Genomic DNA, 15,560 nt, shown 5'->3' on the forward strand with positions numbered 1-15,560 from the left:
CTTCTCAAAGAAGGCATGATGGAGGAAGATTCTAAATAGAAGGGCAAATAGATTTGTGTTGTTTGTAGCCTGTAGCTTACACTGTAATCATGATTTACTACTGTTTTCAATCTGCCAAGGTACTTTCAATAGAATCCTAGCACCTTAGAACTGGGAGGGATTTTAAAGGTCATCCAGTTTCAAGGAATTGAAATACAGAGAAGTTCCAAACCCAGGTTGCCTGACTGCTAGTTTATTAAGGGGATTTGTTCTATAAAGTCTGGATTCAATCAAAGAGCTATACTTGAGGTTGCAGGTTCCCCACCCATGACTTAGATCACATGAAAAGCCTTATTTGTTCACATGGTCTCTGCTGGGAAACTAATGAACCTAGATGCCATACTAGATGGAGATGGAGAAGGAGATGGAGAGAGAAAGAGAGAGAGAGAGAGAGAGAGAGAGAGAGAGAGAGACAGAGACAGAGACAGAGACAGAGACAGAGAGACAGAGAGAGAGACAGAGAGAGAGACAGAGAGAGAGAACTGACAAGAAGAAAAGGATTTCAGAACTCACTGAAAATAGGTGGAAAGATGGGGGCAAGAGAAAGAGACAGCTGGCCTTATTTGGGGCAATAGAAATATCCATAGATCTACACCATTGGTATAGTCCTAAAGGACAAGGACTGGTACAGAAATGTCAGTTTTCCAATGAAATGCTTGGAAGAGTACTCTAAATCTATCTCTTTACTTGTATTATGAATAACGTGGAGCATTTCCAAAGGAAGGTGAGATCCCACAAAGAGAGAGGATCCTTGACACCTTATGAAACAAAGAAAATTTTCCTATCAAGAGAAATAGATACGAAATAAGAAAGTGAATTTTTTTTCCTTTTCTGTCAGGTTAAATTATATTACTTATATTTGATGTCTTATGGGCCTGAGTACTTTCAAAAGACTTGAGTATTCTTTTAGAAAGAAAAACAAACTCTTTTCTTACATTTTCCAGGGGAAATAAGGGTAAGAGAAAAAACCAAAGCAAATTTGTGAGATGCTTCCCATAAAATATGTATCTGTGGTATTAGGAGTCTGGGCTCATTTGACATGTGGGTTACCAAAGGCAAGGGAACATCCTGTCCTATTTGCTGCCCAGCATTTGGGGACTCCTCAGAAATTTGTGATGGAGTCAAATATGTTGTGTGTGTGTGTATATATATGTATACATATATAACATATACACACATGTATACATATACACACCCATATATGTGTGTGTGTGCATGTGTGTATCTATGTATATATAGCTACTTCTTAATGATATAGTGGCTTGGGCTTTTTCCTGTTGAGGGACAATTTTGGGGCATGGCTATATTTTCATCTTTCCTTTTATTTGTTATCACCTTATTACAGGAATTAGTATGTGTGAAAGGGTTGTAAATACACATAATGGAAGGAAGTTCTCAAGCTGGAAAGTGGCTAAATTATTTTGTTGCACAAAGTGTCTCTGAACATTTCTATCTATTCACACCTCTTGTGACATAGCCTTTTGATACACCCTCTTGGAGCCCAGGAAAGCTCTGGTTTTGGAGTCAGAAGATCTGTAATCATGTCCCAATTCTGCCACTTACAAGCTGTGAGCGTAAATCATTGAATAGCTTAGGTCTCAGGTAAATGGCAGACAATCAAACCTCATGGGTTTGTATGAAAAACAAAGATGAATGTAAAACACTTTGTAAATCATAAAGCACTATGTAAATACCGGATTTTATCTTCATTCCTTTGTATTTAGTGTGAGATCTCATTATCAGTATGAAAATCAATTAAACAGTATATATATTCTGGATAGTCTCTCTCCATATACACATATATAAATAGATATAGACATAGACACTCACACATTGTAACATTCTGGATTCCTTTTATCTATCGATCGATCTATCTATTTATTTAACTTTTAACATTCATTTTAACAAAATTTTGGGTTCCGAATTTTCTCCCCTTTTATCCCCTCCCCCCCCAAACCCAAGCATTCTAATTGCCCCTGTGACCAATCTGCTCTCTCTTCTATCATCCCTCTCTGCCCTTGTCTCCATCTTCTCTTCTGTCCTGTAGGGCCAGATAGCTTTCTATACCCTTTTACCTGTATTTCTTATCTCCTAGTGGCAAGAACAGAACTCGACAGTTGTTCCTAACACTTTGAGTTCCAACTTCTTTATCTCCCTCCCTCTCCACCCCTTCCCTTTGGAAGGCAAGCAATTCAATATAGGCCAAATCTGTGTAGTTTTGCAAATGACTTCCATAATAGTTCTGTTGTATAAGACTAACTATATTTCCCTCCATCCTATCCTGTCCCCCATTACTTCTATTCTCTTTTGATCCTATCCCTCCCCATGAGTGTCGACCTCAGATTGCTCCCTCCTCCCCATGCCCTCCCTTCCATCATCCCCCCCACCCTGCTTATCCCCTTATCCCCCACTTTCCTGTATTGTGAGATAGGTTTTCATACCAAAATGAGTGTGCATTTTATTCCTTCCTTTAGTGGAATGTGATGAAAGTAAACTTCATGTTTTTCTCTCACCTCCCCTCTTTATCCCTCCATTAATAAGTCTTTTGCTTGCCTCTTTTATGAGAGATAATTTGCCCCATTCCATTTCTCCCTTTCTCCTCCCAATATATTTCTCTCTCACTGCTTGATTTCATTTTTTTAAGATATGATCCCATCCTCTTCAATTCACTCTGTGCACTCTGTCTCTATGTGTGTGTGCGTGTGCGTGTGCATGTGTGTGTGTGTAATCCCACTCAGAACCCAGATACTGAAAAGTTTCAAGAGTTACAAATATTGTCTTTCCCTGTAGGAATGTAAACAGTTCAACTTTAGTAAGTCCCTCATGACTTCTCTTTGCTGTTCACCTTTTCATGCTTCTCTTCATTCTTGTGTTTGAAAGTGAAATTTTCTTTTCAGCTCTGGTCTTTTCATCAAGAATGCTTGAAAGTCTTCTATTTCATTGAAAGACCAATTTTTCCCCTGAAGTATTATACTCAGTTTTGCTGGGTAGGTGATTCTTGGTTTTAGTCCTAGTTCCTTTGACTTCTAGAATATCCTATTCCATGCCCTTCGATCCCTTAATGTAGAAGCTGCTAGATCTTGTGTTATCCTGATTGTATTTCCACAATACTTGAATTGTTTCTTTCTAGATGCTTGCAATATTTTCTCCTTAACCTGGGAACTCTGGAATTTGGCCACAATGTTCCTAGAAGTTTCTCTTTTTGGATCTTTTTAAGGTGGTGATCACTGGATTCTTTCAATATTTATTTTGTCCTCTGGTTCTAGAATATTAGGGCAGTTTTCCTTGATAATTTCATGAAAGATGATGTCTAGGCTCTTTTTTTGATCATGGCTTTAAGGTAGTCCCATAATTTTTAAATTGTCTCTCCTGGATCTATTTTCCAGGTCAATTGTTTTACCCATGAGATATTTCACATTATCTTCCATTTTTTCATTCTTTTGGTTTTGTTTTGTGATTTCTTGGTTTCTCATAAAGTCATTAGCCTCCATCTGTTCCATTCTAATTTTGAAAGAACTATTTTCTTCAGTGAGCTTTTGAATCTCCTTTTCCATTTGGCTAATTCTGCTTTTGAAAGCATTCTTCTCCTCATTGGCTTCTTGAACCTCCTTTGCCAATTGAGTTAGCCTATTTTTCAGGGTGTTATTTTCTTCAGCATTTTTTTGGGTCTCCTTTAGCAGGGTGCTGACCTGCTGTTCATACTTTGCTTGCAAGTCTTTCATTGCTCTTCCCAGTTTTTCCTCCACCTCTCTAACATAATTTTCAAAATATTCTGAGCTCTTTTTGAGTTTTTCCCAGGTCTGATCCCATTTAGTGGGCTGGGATACAGGAGTCCTGACTTCCGTGTCTTTCACTGATGGTGAGCACTGCTCTTCCTCATCAGAAAGGAGGGGAGGAGAAACCTGTTCACCAAGAAAGTAACCCTCTATAGTCTTGGTTTTTTCCCTTTTCTGGGCATTTTCCCAGCCAGTGACTTGACTTCTGAATATTCTCTTCACACCCACTTCGCCTCCTGATCCTCCCAGCCAGCGCTTGGGGTCTGAGATTCAAATGCTGCTTCCCAGCCTCAGGGCTTGGGGTGGGGGCAGGGCTGCTATTCAGTGTGAGATTAAGTTCAGGTGCTCAGGTCAGGGCAGGGCTGCCTCTTGGGCTCAGTTCCCTCAGGGGGTTTATGCAGAGAGCTTCAACAATGGATCAGGGCTCCTTCCTGCTTGGGGAGCCTGGTCTGCCGCTGCCTCTCAGCTTCTGCCTCCTGAGGGGGCCTGAGTTATGGGGGCACCCCACTCCCCTCTCGACCCACCAAAGAGACCCTCTCACCAACCTCCATCACCTGTGGGTGGAGGGACCTGCGCGGCCGCTGGAGATTCTGTCCCTGAAGCCGCTCGGATCTGCTCCTCTCTGTGCCACGGCTGCGGCAGGGCTGTGCTCGGCTCCCAGTCCGCGGCGCCCAGTCCGTGGTGTGAAGGACCTTTTGTGAGAGGTTTGCAGGTCCCTCTGGAACAGAAATCTCCTTTGCTCCACTGTTCTGTGGCCTCTGCTGCTCAGAATTCGCCATGAGTTCCTTTTTACAGATGTTCTATCAGTTGTGGGTTCGGAGCTATGTGTATGTGCGTCTTTCTACTCCACCATCTTGGCTCTGCCCCCCAACATTTTGGATTCTAAGAGAAATTAAGTACATTTTTGGGCAATGTCCTTGTATTCTCTCCCCTAACTAAGCTCTTGAGTCTTCTAAAAATATCTAAAAAAATCAGATAGTGAACAAGGGGTAAGTAAGGTAGGCAGCTGCTAAGGGTATGATATATGCTAGGTTGCAGTGAGTGGCAATATTTAATATTCTGGAAGCTCCTTGAAGGCAGAGACAGTTTTCATTTTTATCTTTGTGTTTCTAGCAACTAGCACAGTTCTTGCCATATAGATGGTGCTTAATAAATACTGGATGAATTGAATCGCATGAAATTGAATAAATGCATGTGTATATAATGCTAAAGAGGTAAAATCATATAAGCTTAAGTTCACACAATGTGTGTCATGGCTCACATTTGAACTGAGGTCTTCTGACCCAGTTTAGCACTCTCGATGGCATGTAAGCATTTATTTTGTGATAAATCAAGGTGACTGTGTAAGGCAGGGAGAGTCCCTATATGGGGTGAGGATCAGGTAATGACAAGGTCAAATGACAGACTCAGTGCCAGAAAGGTACACTTAGGTGCACCACACCACTCCTTATGCTCTGCTCATAGTCCTTTAACTCAGTCTACTCTTACATATCTTGTTTTGTTCCTTCCTCCTCTTCCTCTTGTTATTTTACTTAAGTCTTGTCATATATCTTGCTCTGTGACCCTCCACCTTCCTCTGCCTTTGGTGATGGGAGTGTTATGCACTTACTCCAAGCTCCCTGCCATGCTTAGCAGTGAAGTAAGGAACTGGATGAATCATAGTTTCTTCCTCTCCCATCCTCCACATGACTTCTTTGACAAAAGGAAATTCTCCTAAATTCAAAAACTCTAGAAAATGTGTGGAACTCTGGGAGATGTGTATTTACCTCTTTGTCACATTTCAGTCATCCCAGTTTCCATGGGCAAAGTCTCCTAGGTGAGAGTTTTCCCTGTATTTTTCCATGCATTCAAAAGTGTTGCAATGCCTGCAACATTACCTAGGCATGCACTTAACATGTGTAAGGAATTAATAAGCTAATGAATGAATGAAAGAAAAAGTATTTATTAAGCGTTTACTTTGCATGAAGCATTGTGCTAAACACAGAAATTTAGAAATACAAAAGCAAAGGCAAACAAAAAGCTTCAAGGAATTTATATCCTAATAAGGGAAGATAAAACATATGATGGAATGATGGCTAGGGGAGGGTATTATGGTTTATAAAGTCATAGAAATAGTGAATGGCACTAAAGGGAGTAGATTTACAAATAATTTCCAGGATTAATGACAGTTAATTGCATTATGGTTTCAGAGTTAGAAATTTGCTCTAAACACCATAAAGCAAATGGGAACAAGTTTTTGTTGATGAGTAAAAACCTCCCTGATACAAAAAAATCTCAATCTCAAATTCTCTGTCTCTGTCTCTTTCCCTCTCCCTCTCTCCTTCCATTCCTCCTTCCATTCCTCTCTGCCCTTCCCCCATCTCTTTGTCTCATTCACTCTCTCCTGCCCCTATTGTATGTGAACAGTGTGGCTTCTGAAAATGGTAGAAAAAAGAATATATGTATAAGGAAATTTGATTAAAAAATCAACTTTAAAAGAAACATAGCCAGTTTTTTAGAAAATAAATCTCATTTCTAAGATATATAGGTAACTGAGACACATTTACAAGCCATTCCCCCATCGATAAATGGCCAAAGGAAATGAATATGCAGTTTTCAGAGGAAGAAATCCAAGCTACCAATGCTCTAATCCACTATTAGGGCAATGTAAAAAAAAAAACTCTGAGTTACTATCTCACACACACACATCAGATTAGAAAAGTTGACTGAGAGAGGCTGAGGTGACTTGTCTTTTCGGGGAGGGGAAGGAGGGTCACAGAACTGGTAAATGAATAAGGCAGGATTTGAACTCAGTCACTTCTGATTCCTGGTCTAGCATGTATTCACTATAACTCCAGGTGACTCACATGTTGCTCAGCTCCTGCACTTACATTTCAAAATTTCTAGTCAGTTTTATCCTTTTTAGAAAAAAGGTCTGAAAATTCTTTATTTCATTAAGGGTTTATTCCGCATTCCACTCCCAACATTCAGCAGCCCTATGAGATAAAGTGGGAGTGGGGGTGTGGTTTGAGATTTAACTAAGTGTGAATAATGATAGGACAAGAGAACAAGGGAGAGTAGTTGATATATCCAGTTCAACTAGTTCACTAAGAAGTGGTGATTAGGAAGAGGACTAAGTAAAGACAGAGCAGAAATGATATCTTGAGAAAGTCCTGAAATGGAGAGAGATTCATGAAGGAGGATGAAAAAGAGCTTTGGGAACAGTAAGGCATAGGGAGAGATGGAAAGATAGGATATTATGGAGCAGATAAAGGAATTAAATTGTTCTAAATGGTGGAAATAGAATTCTTATGGGTAATAACAATATCAAAGGCATGGCCAACTGTGTGTGTGTAGCTGAGATGGTGTGTAGGAATACCATTAAAGAGTTTAGTAGATTGAAGAACTGGGAGTTTAAAGCATTTGAAAGAATGTCAACATGCAAATTGAAGTCCCTTCATTTGAAAGCAGAAGGTGAGGAGTGAGGAGACTCTGAGACCCTAAACTCCCTGAGAAATGTAGGAGAATATCCTCAGGGCTGATAGATAATGGCCAATTGGATGATAAGCTTGGATGCAGAGAAGATCAAAGGAGGAGCAGTTGCTAAGTGATGGTTACAGCAGAAGGTGAATCTGAAAGTGAGGAACAAGGAACATTCAACTGACCTTTATGTTTCATTCTATGACTCACAGAGATGGAAGGGACCTTTAAGATTATCTAGTGCAACTCCCTCACTTCTCAGATAAGGATATAGTGACTTAAAGAGGTTAAATGATTTGTCCAAGGTAACGTGGGCAGTAAATTATTGAGTTGGCATTTAAACTCAGCTAGGTGTTCTGACTATAAAACCAGTGCTCTTGCCTTTCCACCATGCCATCATGCCTCCGTCACTGTGAAACAGATCACAGCTTTGGGCTTTACCACTCAGCTTAATGTTCTTCAAAGAATTAGGAAAAGCATTATTTGAAATGACAGCTTCAATGGACTAATTAAATGCCAAAATATTTGAGTCTTTGCCTAAATATAATACAAATATCCCTTAAATAAGTTTTCTCTCCAAATTTTCCCCCAAGTCCCTGACTTTTTTTTTTTTATCTTTCCCTTCTTATGAACAATGTTCATGGAATTCTCTTTTCTTGTTGTCTTTACTTTGACCCAGACACCCAGTCTAGTGCAGATGTTAGTGGGAGACAAGGAGGGACTCAAAAGACCACAGCCAGAAAGGATTTCCATTCCACTTTCTTGATACAGTGTTAGAGATGCCACCATTAATTCTGTTTGGGAGACTAAAAGTGGAGGTACTAGGAAAGTTCTCCAACTCCCCCTTCAAAGTCAGTCTCTGGAAACCATCAGGACTTTCTACAAGTAAAGTTAAGATGCTCTCCATAAACACTGAATACCAATAATCTGCACAAATGCAAAAATCTTCTGAAAATACAAGGGCTATTTATAAAGTCCACCAAATTAGAATGTTCATGGACTATTTTGAGAAAAAAATGTTTAGCTCAATTCAGACATATAAATCTTATCTAAAATAGTATTTACAAATGGAAAATCTACCCTTCACCATTAGGCATGAAAATGCAGGCAGCCACATACGATGAAAGATTACATTAGATAGTATTTTTCCATAATTCCAACTCAGAACCAAGGCCAGTTCTGAGTCATGGGAACAGTAGAGAAGGTAACTGAGAGGCCACTTGTAGCCTAGGTCTCTGATGATCTCTTCCTTATTAATCATGCCTAAATAAGCAGTAAAAGTAGACATGCCTTCTGCTCAGTCTACCCTTAGGAGGGAAAGAAGATGGAAGCCAAAGAGAGAAACCATATGTGTGTCTTCCATTGCTTTTACTACAGAGAAAGCAGGTCATTCTAACATTAGGGTGGGATGATGGAAATATTCTGTTATTTGTTCTAAGAAAGGTGTATGTGTTCGTCCTTCGTTGCCAAAGAAGACCATGCCATCAGAGAAATAATGACATGACTTGCACTTGACTTTGTTTTGGGTGAGGGAGGGCTGTGTAGGTCACCAGCCTCACTTCTCCTCCAAAGCCATCTGAGTCCAGTGACCAGATATACATCAGGATGACTGGAGATGACCCAGGATGAAGCAGTTAGGGTCCAAGGTCACACAGTTAGTGAGTATCAAATGTCTGAGGTGAGATTTGAACTCAGATCCTCCTGACTCCTGCACTGGTAGTCTATCCACAGCACCACCTAGCTGCCCCTCTGAGAAAGGTATCCCATGGAAGAACTGCCTATCATCAGAATATAAAAGCCAGAAGAAACAGGACTTCTTGGCTGAATCATTGCCAGTTTTATTGTTATTGGAAAACTGGATGTCTTTGAAGGAGAGAGAGAGCCTCAAAGAAGAATGATGTGTCTATAGGGTTATTGTATTCCTGGCTGACTTCCCAGAGTGCTGGTATTTGTAACCTTGTTTGTCTTTGGGGAGCCCATATTTCTGAGCTCCCTAGAAGCTTTGTCACTAAGGACACAGGAGGATTTGGGGGCAATGAATCTTTTATAAGTTCAGCTACCTCTATATTCTTGAAAGTAACTTCTTGGCCCTTCCTTTTTTTTTTTGGTGTTCCACAGCCTTCTCAAGCATGCTTTTGTCAGAGGCTATGACACTCTTCCAGGGGAGTTCTGGAGCCAGTTCTTACCAACTCACAAGAATTAATCATTAAATTTTCAGTATCAGCCTTTGCACCTCAAAAACTTGCAAATGCTACAAATCAGGATTTGTTTTATTGTTTTGCTAATTGTCTAGACCTAAGAAAGTTATGGAGAAAATGTAATTAATACAGATTAAACTTAAAAGTATTTCAGCTGTACATTTTCCCAGAGAGCTGATTGTTAAACATTTACCAGCACACTCTTGCATATTCATACATTCCCAAAGAAAGGAAAATAAAGAGAATATAGAATGAAGTGACAGAAAGAACAATGTATTGGTATCAAAATGACTTGGGTTTGACCACTTTCTACTTGTGTGACCCTGAGCAAGTTATTTCACCTCTCCAGATTCAATTACCTTATTCCAAAAATTTTGGGGGCCCATGTGATTACCAGTTTTTTCCCCACCAGGTTTCACATTTGAGAGACTCCAACAAATATTACTGTTCCCTTGTTGAAGCATTTCTAGTAGATATACATGATAGATACAGAGAGAGAGAGAGAGAGAGAGAGAGAAAGAGAGATACACTATATCCCAATTATGTGGAATCTAGGCCCCTCCAACTAGGTGGATTTCTGAAATCCACGAGAGTCCCCTTACACTAATCCTACTGACTATATGCATTCCCATATGGAGATAAGGTGACCTGAATCTAAAAAAGCTAAGTGGCTTATCTTTGTTGCATCTTGAAAGGCCAAAGCAAACCTTGTGTTAAAAATTCATTGACTTGTGAGTGCCATATTATTGAACTTAAACTAAGAGAGTGCTGGCATTAGAATCCTTTCTCAGAAAGTTGAATCTAGCAGTGATCCTATTGTAGAGAAAATGCTGTGGGCTCACTATCCCATAGACAGGCAACCACATTTTCCCGTCATGATTCTACGGGTACCTCTGAAGGGTTAAGGCTCTTCTTCTCTAATGCTTTTAACTTGAGTCCCCATTCTAGTTATAGTCCTGCTCCCTGAATATCATTTCCATTTAACCAATTAACATTAATTAACTTTTAATTCAAAGATATGTATGGAAAGAACAAAAATATAAACATTTCTCCTTAATGCTTCAGAGACACACTTTCTCCTATACTCTGCTGGACTCAGAGACAAATACCAAGGCAGGAAGGGAACTGAGACCTCTACTCAGAAGCCACATATTGACTTTGGAGGAAGATGGCTGAAGACCTCTCCCCATACAATATTGTGTCTTTTACCAGATGTTATCAATGAATAGTTAAATTCAGAGAATCCAACCCAAAACAAAAAAAGGTAAGGCCAGCTAAAGCTCTTGGAAGACACCTTCAATTGTGGCTATGCAATTTCATTCAACTGAAGGCTGCTATTTAGTGGTGAGTTGACCAGAATCAAAATATCTGTGCATGCTTCAATCTCTCCAAATTTCTGTTGCACATCCTTACCACTTTCGTGGAAGCAGGATCTCTGGACTCTTTCGTGTGAGGAATTGCATCAGCCCAGCATGCTGATGTACTCTTTGAAGGATCATTAAGGATAGAGTTATTGGCCAGTGACCCGTTGAACTATGATTAGAAATTATCTCTGTAGTAAACAAAAGCAAACAGGGTTAAATGACTTGCCCAGGGTTACACAGCTGGTAAGTGTCCACAGCCTGATTTAGAACTCAGATCCTCCTGATTCCAGAGCTGGCACTCAATACACTGTACCACCTACCTGCCCTATGGGCACACAGGCATTTTAATTTATTGGTTGTAGAACTGCAAATTGATATTTATAATGTGTACCAATCTGTCTGGAAAAAAATTTTGGAATGATACAAGAAAATATATTAAATTGTTCATGTCATTGGATCTAGAGATTACATTTTTGAGCATATATCCTGAATATATCAACGACAGCCAAAAAAGTTCATGTATACAAAAATGTTACTATTTGAATAAGTATTCAAGTATTATCTGAATAATCAACAAAATATGTGCCCAGTGATTGCAAAATGGCCAACTAAATTATGGTATATTTGGCATATGAATATAATTAAATATTAATGTCCTGCAGGGAATAATGAACATAAAGAATTCAGAGAAAGATGAAAAGTCATGTGATCTGATATAGAGTAAAACAGGAACAATCAAAATATCAAAATAACAATATTTTCAGCAACGATAACAATATAAAAAGCCAACATTAAAGGATAATAAAATTTAATTCAAATATAACAGACAACATTGGTTACCATGTTAGAAAAATTAAAGCATAGGTAATTACTGTTAATTGGTAAACTAAAAAAAAACTGGAAAGTGACATGTGATATCTATGTAAATTACTCGATTAGGACACAAAGCATGCCATAGCCTAAATTCCTAAAGAAGTTCAAGAATATTGGAAACTCTCAAGAATAAATTTCTCAAGAAATGAGTAGAAACAATTATGATGAGAAATTAGTGCGGTTCAGTGAAAGGAATGCTGAATTTAGCACACAGTTCACACCCCAGTTTTGTGTCTTACTACCTGTGTGATAGTTGACAAGTTGCTTAGCTTTTCTGGACCTCAGTTTGCAAGTCTCTAAATACATACATATATACATACATGCATGCATGCATTCATATATACACACATATGTACACATATGTGTGTATGTGTGTATATGCATGTGTATATATATGTATGTATGTACACATATGCATATATACATCAATAAGGATTAGGGCTAGGATATCTCGATGAGGAGAGAAAGGAACAACGTATAAAGAATCCAGTGTGATACACATAGAAGAATTTAGATTAAAAGCCATGCACAGAAGATGGATACAAGAACAGTGCAGGGACCTTGCTAGAAGAAGGTGGAGAAGCCCAAATCCTAAGTCACCCTTTCATATGGATGAGAAGTCTCAATATCAGTTCACTTGCCAATTCTTGAGGCATGTCCCCCAGCATTGTTTAGCACTAGTACCAAATCTTAGCCTGCACACCTGCTCTAGGTTCCCCAATCCGTCCTCCTAATGTTTGGTCTTTGACCCAGATAAGAATCCTATAAAAACTCACTGGGTGTAACCAGTTTGGGTACCCTATTACAGACCTGTCTTGCTTCCATCCTTCCTGATTACCTCCTTGTATTGTATTTCTGCTTGATAAAACTTAACTTTCTCTCTCTTAACTCCTTTCTTATGCTGGATATAAAGGCTGGACCAAATCCCCAAACTCTAATGGTAGGGCCTTCCATTGTTCTACTACCCTAGCTATCACTAGGGGCCTGCCCTGAACCACATGCCCTGTTGGATTCTTCATCTATCAATATAAGTAGCACATAAGGGAGACTGCTGCTTCTCCAACTGTTATATCCTGGAATCCTGAACATTACTCAGATTATATGACAACCAAGACTCAATGCATGATGAATAGCGAAATATAGTATAGTTCTGAAAGGAGAATGCAAGGATCCCCAGAGCACAGAATTAGTTGAGGCTTGGGACAAATGTCAAGGACAAGAGAAGTTTGTGTTTGTGTTTGTGTTTGTGTATGTGTGTGTGTGTGTGTGTGTGTAGTGACAGTTGTTGTTGCGTTCGTCTTTTGTTGCCAAAGAAGACCATGCCATCAAAGAAATGATGACATGACTTGCCCTTGACTTTGTTTTGAGTGAGGGAGGGCTGTGCAAGTCACCAGCCTTACTTCTCCTCCAGAGCCATCTGAATCCAGTGAGTATGAAGATCAAAGAAGGAACCATATCAGAACAATGCACAAAGTGAGTTGGATGGTAATAACAGATACCAGAGAGAAGGCAAAGCTGCTGAATTCAGTGTGATGGGATGTCAAGTAAAAGAGAGATTTGTCTTATATTTCTTGGCCTGGGAAGGAAGGACCAGCAATTATGCCTGAAAGTTACAAGAGAAGTGGATTTCAGACTCACTGTAAATTTTCAAAGAAAGTTAAATGAACGTGTTGGGGGGAACACTTTGGAAAGGGTCCTTTTTAAGGTATGGATTAAATTAAATTGTCTTTAAAGTTCTTTCCCACTCTGAGGTTCTGTGGTTGTATGTACGTTGTTGAATTTTGTAGAACCAAAGAGCTTGAAACACAAAGTTAGAAATTTGTTGAGACTGGTATTCACTTCCCTCACCCCATTCTCTCCTCTCCTCACCCTTTTCCTATTCAAAGATGCTTTCTTCCCTCAGACCCCACCCTAGCACCTGGTGCCTTCAAACCCAATGCCCAAAGTACGGGTAGGAACTACTCATGACCTAAAGCTACTAGATCAGATGTTTTGAATACTTGGAAGCTCTCTGCCCACATGCCTGGACCTTTTTCATCAACAACTGCTGGGCAGACTCTTGAAAACTATACCTCAGAGCATGTTACACATATTGCTACATTCCTACTTTACCTTTTCTAGTCAAAATGCCAAAGATGGGTCTTCTTGTGCCTTACAGAGTTAGGAAGATAAAGATCAACCAGTTCTCTTTGGTATTATTTTACCTTCCTCTCTTCCCTTCTCACCTGAAGATGCTTCTTACTCTTCAGATCTAGGTGGGGGTTCTGGGATGGAAGGTGTAAATACTGCTTTTTTTTTGTTTCCCTTGACTATCTCTTAGTATCTCATATTCCTTCTCTCTCCTTCTTCTCTTAAACAGAATCCACCGTCAAACTATTCTCAGGGTATAAGGATCCCTCTAGTTTCCTCTTTCTGGGTAGTAACGCAAGGAGTCATTCATAAGAAGAAAAAGGAGGTTACACATTCATTAATGTATTAATTAACAGAAAGTGACAGTGAGAAGAAGACAGCATCTGGAACTGGAGAGCCTGGATTCAAATTCCACCTCTGTCACTTGCTACCTGGGGCAGGTTGCTTCAGTTCTCTGAGGACCAGTTAATTCCTCATCTGTAAAATAAAGATGTTGGACTAAGTGACCTAAGTAAAGGTCCAACGATCCCAAGCATCTACTATTTACAAAGCATTTGGAAAGGTGTTACAGATATAAAGAAATAAGTTGCACAACGGGGTCAATTTGCATTGGTAAAGGGAGTTTCCTCAATGAAATAACAAGATTAATGAAAACCTATATCATTTATAATGCAGAATAGAATATAATGAGTATAAAACATCATGCATTGTCAGAGGCAGGAAAGATCATTCCAGATGAGGGCAAAATTCAAGAACTATTTATTAAGGGGGCAGCTAGGTGGTACAATGGATGGAGTTCCAGTCTAGAGTCAGGAGGACCTGTGTTCAAATAAAGCTTCAGACACTTACTAGCTGGATAGCACTGAGGAAGTCATTTAATCCTGTTTGCCTCAGTTCCTCAACTATAAAAATGAGCTGAAGAACGGAATGACAAAGCCACTCTAGTATCTTTGCCAAGAAACCCCCAAACTGGGTCATGGGGCTGGACTGAAATGACTGAGCAGCAACAAACCAGAGCAACACTATCTAGAGCACTATGATAGGAATTGGAAGAGATATGAAGTCTAGATAAGACACAGTTCTGACCCTCATGAAGCTTAGACTCTAGTAGAGGACACCAAACACATATTAAAGAATAACTATAACATATGATAATATATTATACATTAATAAGTTAATAAAAGAAATGAAAACAAATGCTATGTTTGGTCAGAGATTATGGAAGAATTTGCGGAAGAGGATGATTTGAAATAGATTTTCAAGAGTGGGTAGAATTTCAAAAGGCAAAATAAAGAAAAGGATGTACGTTGGAGGAGGCTGTAAGGTGGAGAAGGCATTCCAGGCATGGGGAACTTTGGGAGCAAAGCCAGATGATGCTACAAAAGACCTATGATTCACCTTTATACAGCAGCTTATAAACTAGCCTTTTACTTCCCCTATTTGATGACCTCCTCAGGCTGTATTTTGCCCTATTGTGACTGCCTTTTCCCTTTCAAGGTTGAACATGAAGTTCATTTGATACAAGCTTACTATGTATAAACATGTTGGAAGTGGGGAGCAAAAGGTACATGGCGTGATTTGTTCCAGGTCCATGTCCCACTAGGGAAGGCTCCACACATAAGGACTTACATTTAAACCACATTTACAGACTTACAAAATGCTTTCACATCACTAGTAACTATTGGATCTGGGATTTGAACCCAGGTTCTTGAATCTAAGTT

The sequence above is a fragment of the Notamacropus eugenii genome, chromosome 3, assembly GCF_028372415.1.
Source record: "Notamacropus eugenii isolate mMacEug1 chromosome 3, mMacEug1.pri_v2, whole genome shotgun sequence".
Lineage (NCBI taxonomy): Eukaryota > Metazoa > Chordata > Mammalia > Diprotodontia > Macropodidae > Notamacropus > Notamacropus eugenii.